This window comes from Aegilops tauschii, chromosome 6, assembly GCF_002575655.3.
Source record: "Aegilops tauschii subsp. strangulata cultivar AL8/78 chromosome 6, Aet v6.0, whole genome shotgun sequence".
Lineage (NCBI taxonomy): Eukaryota > Viridiplantae > Streptophyta > Magnoliopsida > Poales > Poaceae > Aegilops > Aegilops tauschii.
Window position 1 is genome coordinate 131,926,383 of NC_053040.3, and position 17,440 is coordinate 131,943,822.

Sequence of the window (17,440 nt, forward strand, 5' to 3'; positions counted from 1 at the left end):
GATATGGAACACGAAATACCGAAAAAATTAGGTGTACTTGCTACTCATGGAGATGGGGAACCTCCTAAAACCCTCGATGCTCATTATGTGAAAGACATTATGCACTATGTCGGATTCTGGGTTCCGGCAAACCCTTGTGAGGTTCAAACTCTGGGGTGCGCACGAAGGATTCTCCCTCTCGCTAGTTTGCTCGCTCAACAATCTCACGGCCTAGCTCGTCGAACCCAAAGAACACGAGACACAGAGATTTATACTGGTTCGGGCCACCATTGTGGTTTAATACCCTACTCCAGTGTGGTGGTGGTCGATTGCCTCGAAGGCTAAGGATGAACTAGTACAATGGGTGAACAGCCTCCGGAGGAGAGGTGTTCTTGAGCTCTATGAGCTGGTGTGAGTGAGGGAGATCTGAGTGATCCGTCTTAGATTAGTTGCTACCTCTCTCCCGGATCGGTCCTCCTCCCTATGGTGTTGGCTAGTCCTATTTATAGAGGCCCTGGTCCTCTTCCCAAATGCTAGGTGGGAAGGGATCCCACAACGGCTAAGTTTGAAGGGGGACAACTAGTACAAGCTATCCTGACAAAAGGTGGTATTCGCCTGTCAAAGGCTCTGGTGGTGACGCTGCCGTGGGCTCCGTGTGACCTCCATCCTGCCATCTTGCTGGTCTTGGTCTCGTTGCACCGATATGGAAACCTTTGCCTGATGCCTCGGGACTCCTCGCCTGCGCCTGCCTCTTTAGCACCAAAGAGAAAACTGGTACACTGCGCCCGCTGGCGCCCGCCTGGCCTTGATCGTGATGGCTCATGTCACGCGGACCTCGTGAGGTGCCCCTTGCATAGATATCTCTGCTCCTCGGGAGCCAGCCTGAGGAGGCCGCCCTAGGGAGGTCTTGGTGTCGTCCGCCTCGCGAGGGTCTTGAGTTGTTGTTGTCGAAGCTGGGCCGTACCGGGCCATTGGTGGAGCCACGCCGTGGGCCGCAGGCAGGCAAGTCTGGGTACCCCCATTCTCAGGACGCCGACAGTAGCCCCAGGGCCCAAGGCGCGCTCGAACTTGGCTTCGAGGCGAAGCCAAAGGGCAAGTACGGAGTGCCGCGGGCCCCAACCTCCTGCGGCCTTGGTTGACGCGTGGCGATTGACAGGTCGTGGGCGCCTCCGTTTCCCCATGCTACCTTGATATCCGCCTGGCTAGGTGGCCGCTGTGGTCTACACAGCCCCACCTTCATCGCTGGCAGCACGCTCCCAACTCCCCCGTCTTCCAGAAAATAGCGGCCTTCTCCTCCAACCTGATCAGGATCCAATCCTCTACATCGCCATGGCGCCAAGCCGGAAGAAGAAGGGAAAGAAGAAGCCCCAAGCATCAGCCGATGCACCGCCTACCTTTGAGCCCGCCGTCGAGCGGTCGGTGGTGCTCAACTAGGAAGCGCTAGACAAGGTTCGCCCAACGCTCACCGCCGACTCCAATGAGTGGGGGAAGACGGTGGCTTGGCCTGCATCTTGCGCCGCAATCGACAGGACGGCCACTGAGATCCCCATCCATCTTCACGCGCTCTGGGCTGGCCTAATTCCCCCTTTCTCCGCCTTCAACGCTGTGCTCTCTCACTACCAAGTCCAGGCGCTACACCTGGATCCCGAGTCCATCATTCTTCTTGCCGTCTTCGCCTTTGTCTGCGAGGCCATGGTGGGCATTGCTCCCTCCGTGGCCTTACTTCGCCATTTCTTCTCACTGCATCTGACTGATGCCCGACAGCGCTCAGGATGCTTGAGCTTCCAGGCCGTGGCAACAATGGCCGACTCGGGGATTGACTTCGAGCTTTCGCCGGCTGTGAGCGGATTCCGGAAGCGGTGGGTGTTCGTGGACGCCGGCGTGCTCAGCCCCCTGCTCTTGCTCCCGATGGCACCAGCTGCTCCCAGCTCCGGTTGGGGGCACGAGAGGCTCGTTAACCCGCGTCTCGTCCATGTCTGGCGTCGGCTGACCAGGTTGAAGGCTCTTGGGGTGACAACGCCCATGGTGGTAAAGGAGTTCATCCGGCGCCGCATCGCTCCGCTCCAGCACCACTCTCGACCGATGTGAACCCTCTCCGGTAGCATGGACCCCATAAGACTCCACGCGCCCGAGCTTCCTCCCGAGGCACAGCGGACTGTGCTTGAGTTCCTGACGGGTGACCCGACGCCAGCCGATCTGCCGGAGGAGGGCTGCCTCTTGTACTGCTGCTCGAACAAGGTGGAGTTCGCGAGGCAGATGCCCCCCTTCAACGAATGGGGGCTGCGCCCGATCGGCCTTGAGGGGCCTCGCGAGAGCCCTGTCTTTGTGGTTCCCTTGCCCGCCGCCAGCGCGGTGCTCGCCCCAGGAGTGAGCGCAGGGGGGCGACCGCTATCGAACACTGGCGATGCGGCTGCTGAAGGACCGACGTTGCTCGGGGCTCCTGAAGTGACGGCCCCTGGGGCGCGAGAGAGCCGCCCTAAGGAGGCGGCCGGGGGGCTGATGCAGTCCGATGCTCCTGAGGCTGAAGCCCCGAGGCCCTGGCGAGCCATCACGAAGAGGAAGCCGAGAAGTCGATGCAGCCCAACACTTCTGAGGTGGCCTCCTCAGGAGCCACACCAGCCGCGCCTGGCACTGGTGACCACATCCAGGGCTTCGGCCCGCTCCGACTGAACTTTGAAGCGCTCCGCAAGAGGAAGGGGTCTCCAAGCTGCAGCGGTGATGCCCCCCGACCATTGAAGAAGAGGAAGTACATTGCCATAGACGAGTGAGTACCTTATCTTCGTAATTTCCTGAGTGCTGCATCTCCTCCTGACCGTAATTCTTTAGGGTCCCTTCTGCTAGGGCGGTGAAATCTACCGAGAAACGACCTCCGCCTACTCCAGGCCCTCCGCTGGCCCTGAGCGCTTCCTGCCAGTCAGCCGCGCGTGGCGCGAGGCCTGCTCGGGAGGTGGACGAGCCGACCAGGCGTCTTGACCTTGCGCTCTTGTTGTCCCTCCTTCGTGGTCTGCCTGGGGTGCTGAAAGAGTGCCGAGGGCCCCTTCACTGGTCATCACCCGCGGCTGGGCGACCTCAGACCTGGCCTCGTCCTCGAGCAACATGGCTCCGCCCCGCAGGGCCTCCGCTGATGCCCGAAAGGCGACGGGGAAGGCACCGGTCTCCAGCCCCCTGCTAGGAGCAGGTGAGCCGCCTCAAGTTTCCTCAACGGTCCTTGGTGTAGAGGACGAACTCGGCCGTGCGTTTGAGCTCGCGTGCGTGCGTGGCGCTGTCCGTCACGAGCTCTTCCATGAAGCGATGGGCGCGTTGAGCCGGCTCGGGGAAGAGCTTGTTGATGTTGACGCCCGCCTTTAGACGGAAGGCCTCCGGCTGGCGGACGAGTGGCATCAATTGAAGGTTGCCATCAACTTTGGCGTCTTCAGCGCGAGCGTGCCAGTGCGAAGGCCAAGTCATCCCTTGAGGCCTCGCGCGAGGCCAGCGCCCGGGCCTTGGAGGAAGCCAGGGAGGCTGATCGCCGCCGCGAGGCTACCGAGGAGCGCGCACGGGAGCTCCAGGCCCAGAACGCCATCCTCGAGCAACAGGTTGAGGCGCGCAAGGCTGTCTTGGCGTCGATGAGGGGAGCGCCTTCCAAAGAGAAGGAGATCTTGAAGCGCGAGGAAGCGCTGATGCTAGAGGCCTCAGAGCGCAGCTTCGAGCTTGAACGGTTGGAGATGAGGGAGCGCCAGGTCGCCCAGGCCGAGAATGCCGTCAGCGCGCGCGAAGCCGGGATCCAGGAGGAGGTTGACCGTAGGGTGGCAAAGACTCGCGCAGATCTTGCCAACAGACATGACCTGAAGCTGAAGCTCCTGGAGGCCGAAGCCGAGGGCAGAACCACCACCCTCAGGTCAAGGCTGGATGAAGTGAAGCAGCGTGAGAAGGCCGCTGCGGCGGCGCTGATCTCCGTCCAGGCCGACCTGGCCTCCGCTCGTGCTGATCTGCTCCCGCTCCAGTAGCAGGTTGATGGCGCTGCATCTCTCGCGCAGTAGAGCAGGGATGAGGCGTGTCGTCCACAAACGCTGCAGCGCGAGCACGCTCCTATGCTCCGGGACCTCAGGGCGAGGGCCAACCGGGCGCTGGGCGCCATTTGCAAAGAGCGCGCCCCTCATCCCCACGTGAAGACTATGCCAGCCATCTCCGCTTCTTCACCGATGTCGTGACGCGCTTGGAGGACCGGGCCGCGAGGTCCCGTGAGCTTGTTGAGGAAAGGAGCCGAGGCTTCCTCGGGCGCGCGTTCTCCCCCATCTTCAGTCATCTCCAGAACATCGACCTCCACTTCAACTTTGACGCCGCCATCGCCCCAGTGCCTGGGGCTATCCGCGGCAACCTGGCGCGCTGGGTGGACGATAACGTGGACGCTCTGGTCAGGGCCTTCGCCACCGAGGACTACACGGTGGTGGTTGCGGCGGACGAAGACGGCGCGGTTGATGACGGTGAAGACGACGCCAGTGACAGCGCCAGCAGCGGATACGAGAGCGACCAGGACGACGCTACGAGCGACATGTCCAATTGAGCCCACGCTCCCTCGCTTGGACCTGCACGTAAAGACTTGGACACGGCTTTGTGAGGCATAAGAGCATTTTGGAGGGGGAGCCCCTCATGTAGGCAAATTACTGTTCTATTTTTAGGCTAGACTTGAATGCACTTTTGCAGGCTCACGAACCCGTCAGCAGGCTCTGCAGCTGTGATTTACCTGGTCCTAGCGGCCTTAAACTAGTTTTGTGGTTGTCGACGCGCCTTGCTCCTGAGAAGGCCCTATGGGGGCTCACAAGGTTTAGGTTCCCCGAGGAGCCTGCTGGTCCGCCTGCGAAGGCCTCACAAGGAGCGAATGCCAGACTATGGCAGGGTGTGCGTGCGGTAGTTCTGCGACGACTACATTCTTGGCCCTGGGTAGGGTCGCCTCCACCCGGGCTCGCCTGAGCGCGGTCGACGTGCGCATACCATGGCCAGCCCCTGCTCGCGGGGTGCTCGTAAGGGAAGGGGTAGCAGGCGCAAGCCTTGAAATAAAGCACGCAACCAAAACGCAAGAAATCCATTCGAACGAAGAAGACTCCCCCCATACTTGACAATGAAAATGAGATTCCAAGTTCAACTCAAAAAAGGCGGCAAATCGAGCTACAGAAAAGGGGATGAAAGCGAATGGCCGCATCCGGCACCTAGCTAGTCTTCTTGTCTTCCCACCAGTACGGAGCTAAGTGCTTTCACTAGCTGTGAGCATAGTCATTGGGGGACAGTGTCGACGGCCAGCGCGGAGCATGGTGCTTCCACTAGGACGTGGGCGGGAGCCCTCGAGGCCCAAGGGCGGCACTCCGGAGACTCCGGGGCGTGTACAGCCCCACTCATTATTACGTGAGAGTGTCATGAGCGGAGACCTTCATAGGCGTGAGCCTTACTTCATATTGCCACGCGAGGGCCCCGCCCTGCGCCACCCTCGACCACCGTTGGGGTGTCTGAAAACCAGGACGAGACCAAGGGGCAAAGAGGACGCTAGCGGCGCCCTCGGCAACCACGGGCCCTCTTCCCCGGGGGGGGGGGAGGCTTACCAGTGCTTCCCCCGGTAGAGGACCTACCTCCGTGCTGCACCTTGCTTCGTGTGGTGCTGGGGAGGGCCTGGCTCTGGGCCTCTCTTGTGCAGCCCCCAGAGCACCACTCCTGCCGAGGGCAGGGCCACTGCCCTAGGGTCTCTGACTGCTGCTGCAGCCTGGTTCTCCTGCAGTTCAGTGTTAGTGTAAACTTGCTCCTGAGACATCGGCTGTACCCCGCCTTCGTCGTCGCTGAAGGGGTCGGCGAAGCCTCCAGACGGCTCGTGGAAGGCCCGCGCCTCAGGCTCTCTAGCCGCCCATCCTGGTCCGAGGAACGGATCGGGGCCTTCCCCCGGCAGGTACTCCAGGTTCACCATGCGGGGCACGTAGGCGTCTGCGACCACCTCGCCGGAACTGCCACCCAGGTGCCCCGCGCCTTGAGCCATCAGTCGCGGTCTTTGGCCTGGGTGGCCGCTGGTGGCATCCCGGCGCGTCCTCGCGGCGGGCCGCCAGCACTTGTCCCTCCTAGCGGCGGTGCGGTCGTGGCAGGACGGTCCGTGCCAGGGCCTGTGTTGGTGTTGTCGGATCCCCCTGACGCCCCAGGGGACGCGCGGGCTCGTCGGGGCCTCGCGCGCGCTTCCGCCACAAACTGGGGTGTGGCCAACGAGAAGAAGGGCAGCGTACCCCTGCAGGCGGTGTCTAGCAGTTCAACGACTCATTCCAGTAGTGCATCGCGGCCACTCTCCGCCAACCTGCACCGCAGCAGCTCCCGCGCCATGATGAGCGCGGCTCGCATGTTCGCTTGCTCCCATCGGGTGTGTGGTGCCGCCGCAGCGTAACCTGTGGATCACGCTGCTGCGCGCGTGCGCCGTGGGCGCCGGCCCGCGCTGCCTGCGCCTGCGGGTGCCGGGCGGCGCGCGGGCCGCGTGGAGCACGGAGTTGAGGTCTTCTTGAGCGGACGGCGGCGCACGGGCAGGCCAGGCAGCCCAGTGGTCGCCGTGGGTCCTCGGATCGTCAGACATCAGAACCGCGAGGCGATGGCAGGTCAATCAATGGAGAAGAAAGCTTCGGCGCACCCCTACCTGGCGCGCCAAATGTCGGATTCTGGGTTCCGGCAAACCCTTGTGAGGTTCGAACTCTGGGGTGCGCATGAAGGATTCTCCCTCTCGCTAGTTTGCTCGCTCAACGATCTCACGGCCTAGCTCGTCGAACCCAAAGAACACGAGACACAGAGATTTATACTGGTTCGGGCCATGTTGTGGTGTAATACCCTACTCCAGTGTGGTGGTGGTGGATTGCCTCGAAGGCTATGGATGAACTAGTACAACGGGCGAACAGCCTTCGGAGGAGAGGTGTTCTTGAGCTCTATGAGCTGGTGTGAGTGAGGGAGATCCGAATGATCCGTCTCAGATCATTTGCTTCCTCTCTCCCGGATCGGTCCTCCTCCCTATGGTGGTGGCTAGTCCTATTTATAGAGGCCCTGGTCCTCTTCCCAAATGTTAGGCGGGAAGGAATCCCACAACGGCCAAGTTTGAAGGGGGACAACTAGTACAAGCTATCCTGACAAAAGGTGGTCTTCGCCTGCCAAAGGCTCTGGTGGTGCCGTTGCTGTGGGCTCCGTGGTGACCTCCGCCCTGCCGTCCTGCTGGTCTTTGTCTCGTTGCACCGATATGGAAACCTTTGCCTGATGCCTCGGGACTCCTCGCCTGCGCCTGGCTCTTTAGCACCAAAGATGAAACTAGCACACTGCGCCCTCTGGCGCCCGCCTGGCCTTGGTCGTCATGGCTCACGTCACGCGGACCTCGCGAGGTGCCCCTTGCATAGATATCTCCTCTCCTCGGGAGCCAGCCTAGGAGGCCGCCACCATGGAGGTCTTGGTGTCGTCTGCCTCGCGAGGCTTGGCCCCTCGCGAGGGTCTTGAGTTGTTGTTGTCGAAGCTAGGCCGTACCAGGCCATTGGTGGATCCATGCCGTGGGCCGCAGGCAGGCAAGTCTGGGTACCCCCGGTCCCAGGACACCGACACACTACTTTAATAATCCTGAGAAAACCCCATTCAATCATATAATGGGAGACACGTTAGATCAACATGAATAATTTAGGGATTATCGCTTGACTCAAAAAGGGAAACTGTTATGGGATCAAATTCATATGTTGCATTGGTATGCTCAGAATTTATGCTTGAGATATGATTATACTTGTTGCTCTAGGATGAAGGCTCTACACCTTCCCTTTTGATGTAAATTTAATGATAATGAAACCTTAGCTTCTTATGCTAATGGTAGATATGATTACTATGATGTGGGACGAATAGAAGAATTCGCTGCTTTTAAGGGTACTTACGAAATTGAATCTTTGTTTGAAAAGTATGAAGCTTTTGATGATGATGTTTATAGGCCTGAAAATTTTGCTATACTTAAATATTGCTATGAGAATTATGAATACAATGCCTATATTGATGCGTTTATTGAGAAAGTCTTCGCTGTACAAGAAGAGACTAATATTTTGCAGGAAACTATGGAAGAAGAAATTGATGACACTATGAGCACATTAGATGAAAAAGATGATGAGGAGAGCGAAGAACAAAAGGAGGAAGAGCGGATTGATCACCCGTGCCCACCTTCTAATGAGAGTAACTCTTCAACTCATACATTGTTTAATTTCCCTTCGTGCTTACCGAAGGATGAATGCTATGATGATTACTATGATCCCTTGGATTCGTTTGAAATATGCCTTTTTGATGAACTTGATGCTTGCTATGCTTGTGGCCAAGATGCCAATAGGAATTATGATTATGGAGATGAACTTGCTATAACTCCTTATGTTAAGAATGAAATTGTTGCTATTGCACTCACGCATGATAGTCCTAGTATCTTTTTGAATTCTCCCAACTACACTATATCAGAGAAGTTTGCACTTATTAAGGATTATATTGATGGGTTGCCTTTTACGATTACACATGATGATTTTGATAGATATAATATGCATGTGCTTGCTGCTCCTACTTGAAATTATTATGAGAGAGGAACTACATCTCTACCTCTCAATGTTTCCAATGCGATAAAATTGCAAGAAACTATTTATGCTATGTATTGGCCTTTACTTTGTGTGCATGAATTGTTCTTTTATGGCATGCCGATGCATAGGAAGAGAGTTAGACTTTGTTATTGCATGATATATGTTACTTTGTGCTCACTACTAAATTAAAAATCATTGTTAAATACAATTGGCTTTGATATATGTTGGAATCCGGGTGGATCCATTACTTGAGCACTATATGCCTAGCTTAATGGCTTTAAAGAAAGCGCTGCCAAGGAGACAACCCGGAAGTTTTAGAGAGTCATTTATTTCTTCTGAGTGCCTTTATAAAGTTTAAAAACAAAAAATAAAGTGGGGAACCTATAACTTTTCAAAAAGAAAAGTGAAAGTAAGAAGGACGAGCACCGTTGAAGTGGGGGAGCTCCTTGAACTTTGTTCATGCCCATGGAAACTTTGCAAATCTTGAATTACAGAAACTTTTCAACAAAAATAATTTTCCCCCTGTACAAATCCATTGTATTATAAAAATAATGTGCCAAGATTTGCCTTTAGGATGATTAGATTGCTTGTTTGGTATGTGCGGTGTAAAAACAGAAACTTTGGCTGTAGTGCGTGATTTTACATTTTTTTACTGGAAAGTCAAACGCTTCTGAAACTTTTTGCATAGTACTTATATACAATTTTTTTATTTTGTCCTAATTTTCCAGAGTTTTAGAGTTACAGAAGTATGGTGAATGTTCAGATTACTACAAACTGTCCTGTTTTTGACAAATTCTGTTTTTGATGCATTGTTTTGCTCGTTTTGATGAAACTATCGATAGTATCGGTGGTATAAGCCATGGAAAATTTATATTACAGTAGCTACAATGCAAAAACAAGATATGAATTAGTTTGCAACAGTACTTAAAGTGGTGATTTGTTAAGTATTGTGTGATTGAAGTTTTCAAGTTTTGGGTGAGATCACGATGGATGAAGGAATAAGGAGTGGCAAGAGCCTAAGCTTGGGGATGCCCGAGGCACCCTAAGGTAATATTCAAGGACTCCCAAGCAACTAAGCTTGGGGATGCCTCAGAAGGCATCCCCTCTTTCTTCTAACGATCATCATTAATTTTACTTGGAGCTATATTTTTATTCGTCACATGATATGCGTAAATCTTGGAGCGTCATGTACTTTTTATTTTTATTTTAGTAATGCACCATGCTGGTATGAGATAGTCCATTGTTGATTTATAGAATGCTCGTTGCACTTCACTTATATCTTTTGAGTGTGGCTTTATAGAATGCTTCATGTGCTTCACTTATATCATTTGAAGTTTGGATTGCTTGTCACATAGAAAACCGCCATTTATAGAATGCTGTTTTGCGTCTCTTATATTTGTTAGAGCATGGGCATATCTTTTTTAGAAAGAATTGAACTCTCTTACATCACTTATATCTATTTAGAGAGTCATCGGGAATTGGTCATTCACATGGTTAGTCATAAAAGCCTACATAAAACTTGTAGTTTACTGAATATGATATGTTTGATTCCTTGCAATAGTTTTGGATATAAAGACGGTGATATTAGAGTCATGCTAGTGCATTGTGGATAGGTAAGAATACTTGTGTTAAAGTTTGTGATTCCCGTAGCATGCACGTATGGTGAACCGTTATGTAACGAAGTCGGAGCATGATTTATTTTTTATTGTCTTCCTTATGAGTGGCGGTCGGGGACGAGCGATGGTCTTTTCCTACCAATCTATCCCCTTAGGAGAATGCGTGTTGTACTTTGTTTTGATGGCTAATAAATTTTTGCAATAAGTATGTGAGTTCTTTATGACTAATGTTGAGTCCATGGATTATACGCACTCTCACCCTTCCATCATCGCTAGCCTCTTCGGTACCGTGCATTGCCCTTTCTCACCTCGAGAGTCGATGCAAACTTCGCCGGTGCATCCAAACCCTGTGATATGATACGCTCTGTCACATTTTGCCTCCTTGTATCTTCCTCAAAACAGCCACCATACCTACCTATCATGGCATTTCCATAGCCATTCCGAGATATATTGCCATGCAACTTCCATCATCATCACATACATGACTTGAGCATTCATTTTCATATTGCTTTGCATGACCGTAAGATAGCTAGCATGATATTTTCATGGCTTGTCCGTTTTTTGATATCTTTTGCTATGCTAGATCATTGCACATCCTGGTACACTACCAGAGGCATTCATATAGAGTCATATTTTGTGCTAGTATCGAGTTGTAAGTAAATAAAAGTGTGATGATCATCATTATTAGAGCATTGCCCCAGTGAGGAAAGGATGATGGAGACTATGATCCCCCCACAAGTCGGGATGAGACTCAATAAAAAATAAGAAAAAGAGGCAAAAAAGGGAGAGCCAAAAAAAAGAGAAAACAAAAAATGAGAGAAAAAAGAGAAGGGGCAATGCTACTATCCTTTTACCACACTTGTGATTCAGAGTAGCACCATGTTCTTCGTATAAAGAGTCTCTTGAGTTATCACTTTCATATACTAGTGGGAATTTTCATTATAGAACTTGGCTTGTATATTCCGATAATGGGCTTCCTCAAATGCTCGAGGTCTTCATGAGCAAGCAAGTTGGATGAACACCCACTTACTTTTCAGTTTGAGCTTTCATACACTTATAGCTCTTAGTGCATCCGTTGCATGGCAATCCCCACTCCTCGCATTGACATCAATTGATGGGCATCTCCATAGCTTGTTGATTAGCCGTGTCGATGTGAGACTTTCTTCCTTTTTGTCTTCTCCACACAATCTCCACCATCATATTCTATTCCACCTATAGTGCTATATCCATGGCTCACGCTCATGTATTGCGTGGAAGTTACAAAGGCTTCAGAACATTAAAGTATGAAACAATTGCTTGGCTTGTCATCGGGGTTGTGCATGATGAAATGCTTTGTGTGATGAAGATGCAGCATAGCCAGACTATATGATTTTGTAGGGATAGCTTTCTTTGGCCATGTTATTTTGAGAAAGACATGATTGCTTTATTGGTTTGCATGACCAAATGGTAGACTACTTCTTTGAATCACTTGTGTCTTAATATTCATGCCATGATTAGATTACATGATCAAGATTATGCTAGGTAGCATTCGACATCAAAAAATATTTTTTTTATCATTTACCTCCTCGAGGATGAGCAGGAATTAAGCTTGGGGATGCTGATACGTCTCCGTCGTATGTATAATTTTTGATTGTTCCATGCCAATATTTTACTACTTTTATATACTTTTGGCAACTTTTTATACTATTTTTGGGACTAACATATTGATCTAGTGCCCAGTGCCAATTCCAATTTTTTTCACAGAAAATCCATATCAAACGGAGTCCAAACGCGATAAAAACTTACGGAGATTTTTTTTGGAATATATGTGAATTTTGGGAATTGGAATCAATGTGAGACGATGCCCGAGGGGGCCGCAAGGCAGGGGGCGCACCCCAGGGGGTAGGGCACGCCCTGAGCCCTTGCGGCCACCCCATAAGGCGGTTGGTACCCTTCTTCTGGCGCAAGAAAGCTAATATCCGGATAAAAACCGTGTTAAAATTTCAGCCCAATCAGAGTTACGGGTCTCCAGGAATTTAAGAAATGGTGAAAGGCCAGAATCTGGGAGCACAGAAACAGAAGGAAACAAAGAGAGAGAGATCCAATCTCGGAGGGGCTCTCGCCCCTCCGCCGCCATGGAGGCCATGGACCAGAGGGGAAACCCTCCTCCCATCTAGGGGGAGGTCAAGGAAGAAGAAGAAGGAGGGGGCACTACTAAAAAATACACTTCCGTGATGATACATGTTTGTCATAGAAGGTCACGTTTTTGTCATGCATGTACATCCATGAAGATTTTATTACATAATCAAGATAGTCATACATGTGCTGTCGTAGAACTGTTCCATGACAATACCAAAATTATCATCACGGAAGTGTCTACTTCCATGACGATAAATGGCGCATCATGGAAGTGCTTTCGTCAAGGGTAACCGACACATGGCATCCACCGTAACGGGTCACCGTTAAGCTATCAGGTTCCGGTTTGGATCCGATAACCCGTTAACAACCCGGACCAATGGGGATTTTCCATGTGTAAAATCATCATTGGCTGGAGGAAACACATGTCTGCTCCTCGATGGCCCAGATGTCATCCGTCCAATGGAGGAGACATGCCTATGATACGTTGACACGTGGCAGGGCCCAACAGAGGCCCATATAGGTTAAAAAGGCTGGCCTAGTCAAAGGCCCATAGTATTTACTCAGGTACTAGTGGGCCAGCCCAATAACGGCCTGTTTAAACATGGCCCATTTATGGCCTGAAGCCAGATCTGGCCCGTTAATTGGTCGCCGAATATTTGGGCCCAATTATGGCCCAATGACACTTCAGCCTGTTAGAGGCCCGATGTAGACATGGGCCATTTTAGCCCGGTGTGTCTTTCGGCCTGGGAATGGCCCGTGCTGCCCATGGGCCATATATGGTCCGCCGCGACATCCGGCCCTCTAACGGCCCATGACAAAGGTGGCAACAGTTCAGCCCAACGTGACTTTGGGCATGTTAAAGGCCTGTCATATAATTCGGCCCGTTGATGCCTGTACTAAGCTTTCGGCCTCTTAAAGGCCCATGATATCAATGGGCCAACTAAGGCCCGAGATATGTTTTGGCCTGGTAATGGCCCGTCATATAACTGGGACAAAAAGGTCAGGTCTACATTTCAACCTACTGAAGGCCCGTCGACGACTAGTGAAAATTGAGGCCCAACATGCATTTCGTCTTGCTAAAGGCCCATGGTTTCTTATGGGCCGTAACAGGCCAGCAGAATATTCAGCCTGTTAATGGCCCAAAGCTACATGGGCTATGACGCCCGGATAATTAAGCTACAGTAACCCTCTCTTAAGGATGCCACATCACTTCGATTTCTGTTGCTAATCTCGCGTTAGTTCGAAATCGTTTCAAATCAAGATTCGAAATCAAGCAAACATTAAAAGTTTTCAAATGTCAAAACTAAAATGTTCTAAATATGACAAATAAATCATATGTAATATTGATGGAGAAGCCACACTTTTATGAAGTGTTAAAATGCACTATAATAAATAAACTATGGCAAAACAGTTATTCAAATGCTTTTAAAAATAATAAACAATTTCAAACTATTATATTTCAGTGCTAATCTATTTGTGGCAGTGGCATAAATTGTAACATTATTTTAGGCGCCACTTTTGTATTTTTATTGATACTAAAATAAAACATATTAGAAGTAAAAGAAAATTAATAAAAGGAAAATATTACAAAAGCAAAAAAACAAAAAAAACAAAGAGGACCCCCCTGGCCAACTGGGCCAACAGGCCCAACTGACCACCCACGCGACCCAGCCGGCCCATCGCGGCTGTATAACCACCGCACACCCGAAACCCTAGACCGACCCCTTCCCTACTCCTCCCTCTCGGTCCACTCCCCCTCCCACGACCTCCTCTGCCCCCGATCTGGAACGGAGAAAACGGTGCCCCGACCCCATCGCCTCGTCGCCTCGCGGACGCCGCCTGGACCTCGCTGGCCTCCCCTACCGGACCGCATGCCTTCCTCGTCCTCCTCCCCGACTCGCATCACCGAACCTCGCCGCCCCGTTTCCCTGCACCGCAAGTGAGGCCCAACCTCTCCTCCTCTCTTCCCCTACTCCGTGCCCGTCTGCGCCTCACTCTTACCGCGCTCACCGCACGCGCTGCACGACCGTCGCCGTGCTCTGCCGCCTGCATCGGTGCCTCGTTCATGCCCAACACTCGCGGCCACCGCGCCCTCCTCCGCACGTGCACGCTACCTGCCCGCTCCGGCTACTGCCCCATCGCCGCGCCCCACTGCCTTTCCTCTGCTGCATCCCATGTCGCACCACCTTGCCCGCGTCGCATCCCGCTACGGTGCTCACGCCCGTCATCGACCCTGGCCCCCGTACCGCACTCCTCCCCTCTCTCGCTCGCGGCCTTCATCGCCCCGCCGCCCCGCTGCTCTGCTGCTGCCGCCGCTCACCCTCGGACCCTGTCTGCTGCTGCTCTAGCCGCCGCCCCTTCCTCCTACTCGCCTCGCCATCGACCCTCCTGGCCTGTGCCCACCTACCGCGGTGCTCTGCTCCCTGCACCGCTCCGCACGCCATGCCCGCGCCTTCCCGGTCCGGCGCTGTGGCCGCTGCCGCGCCCACCGGCCGCGCCCTCCATGGCCCCGACCACCTCACCGCGCCGCTCCGGCGACATGTCGTCACCGTCTCCTCTTTGGCGGTCTGGGTGTGCGCCCAGGCAAACGGTTCCTGGGCCCCGTTGCGCCCGCTGCCCGTAACCCGCCAGCGCCCGTTAGGCCAGATGGCCCCCTGCCATTTGGGTCCCATGCCCCCAGAACAGAAACTTCAAAAAATTAATTTAAAAAATAATAAGAAATAAAATTGTTAATTAATTAATTAACTTAATTAATTAATTGTGTTTAATTAAACTAATAACTAATTAACCTAATTAACTACTGTTAGTTAACTAAACTAATCTGTTAACTAAGCTAATTAACCTGGTTAGTTAGTTAGCAGTCAATGACATGCGGGACCCACACGTCAGCGACCCAGTCAACACTTCTGTTGACTGCTGACGTCATGCTGACATTGTGCTGATACAATAATGCTATTTTTGAATAAATTAAATAATAATAATTTAAAAATTGGTTAAATCTTTTAAAATTAATATAAAATAAACCGTAGCTCGGATGGAAAAACTTTGTACATGAAAGTTGCTCAGAACGATGAGACGAATCCGAATACAGAGTTCGTTCGTTTGCCACACGTCCCTAGCATAGCAAACTTGCAACCGTCCCCCTTCGGTTCGTTGTCCGAAAATGCCAAACACTGGGAATACTTTCCCGGGTGTTTCCCCCTTCGCCGGTATCACCTATCCCTACGTTACGTCACCCCTAGCACAACGTATTGCCGCGTCTTGCTTTGTGTTACATTTGATTGCTCTATTATTTATTGTGTTCCCCCTCCGTTACTTCTTTCCGGTAGGCTCCGAGACCGTTGCCGATACCCTTGTGATCGACTACATCGAGGACGACCCCTTCTTCTTGTCAGAGCAACCAGGCAAGCCCCCCCTTGATCACAAGATATCGCCTATTCCTTCTCTCTACTGCTTGCATTAGAGTATTGTAGCATGTTACTGCTTTCAGTTAATCCTATGCTGCTGCATAGCCTGTAATTGTTGCTACAGTTGTTACCTTTACCTGCAATCCTAAATGCTTAGTATAGGATGATAGTGTTCCATCAGTGGCCCTACACTCTTGTCCGTCTGCCATGCTATACTACCTGGCCGTGATCACTTCGGGAGGTGATCACGGGCTTATGCTATATACTTTATACTGTTACATTACTTATGATACTGTTCAGAGATGGGGGCTGAAGGGGCAGGTGGCTCCATCCCGGTAGAGGTGGGCCTGGGTTCCCGATGGCCCCCGACTGTTACTTTGTGGCGGAGCGACAGGGCAGGTTGAGACCACCTAGGAGAGAGGTGGGCCTGGCCTTGGTCGGTGTCCGTGGTTACTTCATAATAACGCGCTTAACGAGATCTTGATATTTGATCTGAGTTGGGTCGTTGACCTTATACGCACTAACTGCCACGTGGGACAAGATATGGGCAACCGGTGTCGTGGTATCAGCCGAAGCTCTTTTTGACGTCAGCGACTGAGCGGCGCACGCTGGATTAGACTGGAACGTCTGCTCTTGTATTAGGGAGGCTAGGTCTGCTTCCGCCCGCCCTCGCAACATGCAGGTGTGCAATGGGCGATGGGCCCAGACCCCTGCGCCATAGGATTTAGACCGGCGTGCTGACCTCTCTGTTGAGCCTAGGTAGGGCTGCGACATGTTGATCTCCCGAGGCCGGACATGCCCAGAAAACTGTGCCCGGCCAGAGGGATCGAGCGTGTCGGGTAATGTGGTGCACCCCTGCAGGGAAGTTTATCTATTCGAATAGCCGTGATCTTCGGTAACAGGACGACTTGGAGTTGTACCTTGACCTTACGACAACTAGAACCGGATACTTAATAAAACACACCCTTCCAAGTGCCAGATATAACCCGGTGATCGCTCTCACACAGGGCGGCGAGGGGAGGATCGCCGGGTAGGATTATGCTATGCGATGATACTTGGTAAACTTACCATCTACTCTTTTCTACATGCTGCAAGATGGAGGCTGCCAGAAGCGTAGTCTTTGACAGGACTAGCTATCCCCCTCTTATTCTGGCATTCTGCAGTTCAGTCCACCGATATTGCCCCTTTACACAGATACCCATGCATATGTAGTGTAGATCCTTGCTTGCGAGTACTTTGGATGAGTACTCACGGTTGCTTTCTCCCTCTTTTCCCCCTTTCCTTTTACCAGGTTGTCGCAACCAGATGCTGGAGCCAAGGAGCCAGACGCCATCGTTGACGACGACTCCTACTACACCGGAGGTGCCTACTAATACGTGCAGGCCGCTGACGACAGCCAGGAGTAGTTTAGGAGGATCCCAGGCAGGAGGCCTGCACCTCTTTCGATCCGTATCCCAGTTTGTGCTAGCCTTCTTAAGGCAAACTTGTTTAACTTATGTCTGTACTCAGATATTGTTGCTTCCGCTGACTCGTCTATAATCGAGCACTTGTATTCGAGCCCTCGAGGCTCCTGGCTTGTATTATGATGCTTGTATGACTTATTTATGTTTTTAGAGTTGTGTTGTGATATCTTCCCGTGAGTCCCTGATCTTGATCGTACACGTTTGCGTGCATGATTATTGTACAATTGAATCGGGGGCATCACAAGTTGGTATCAGAGCCAACTTCCTGTAGGAATCCCCTTCCACACTCC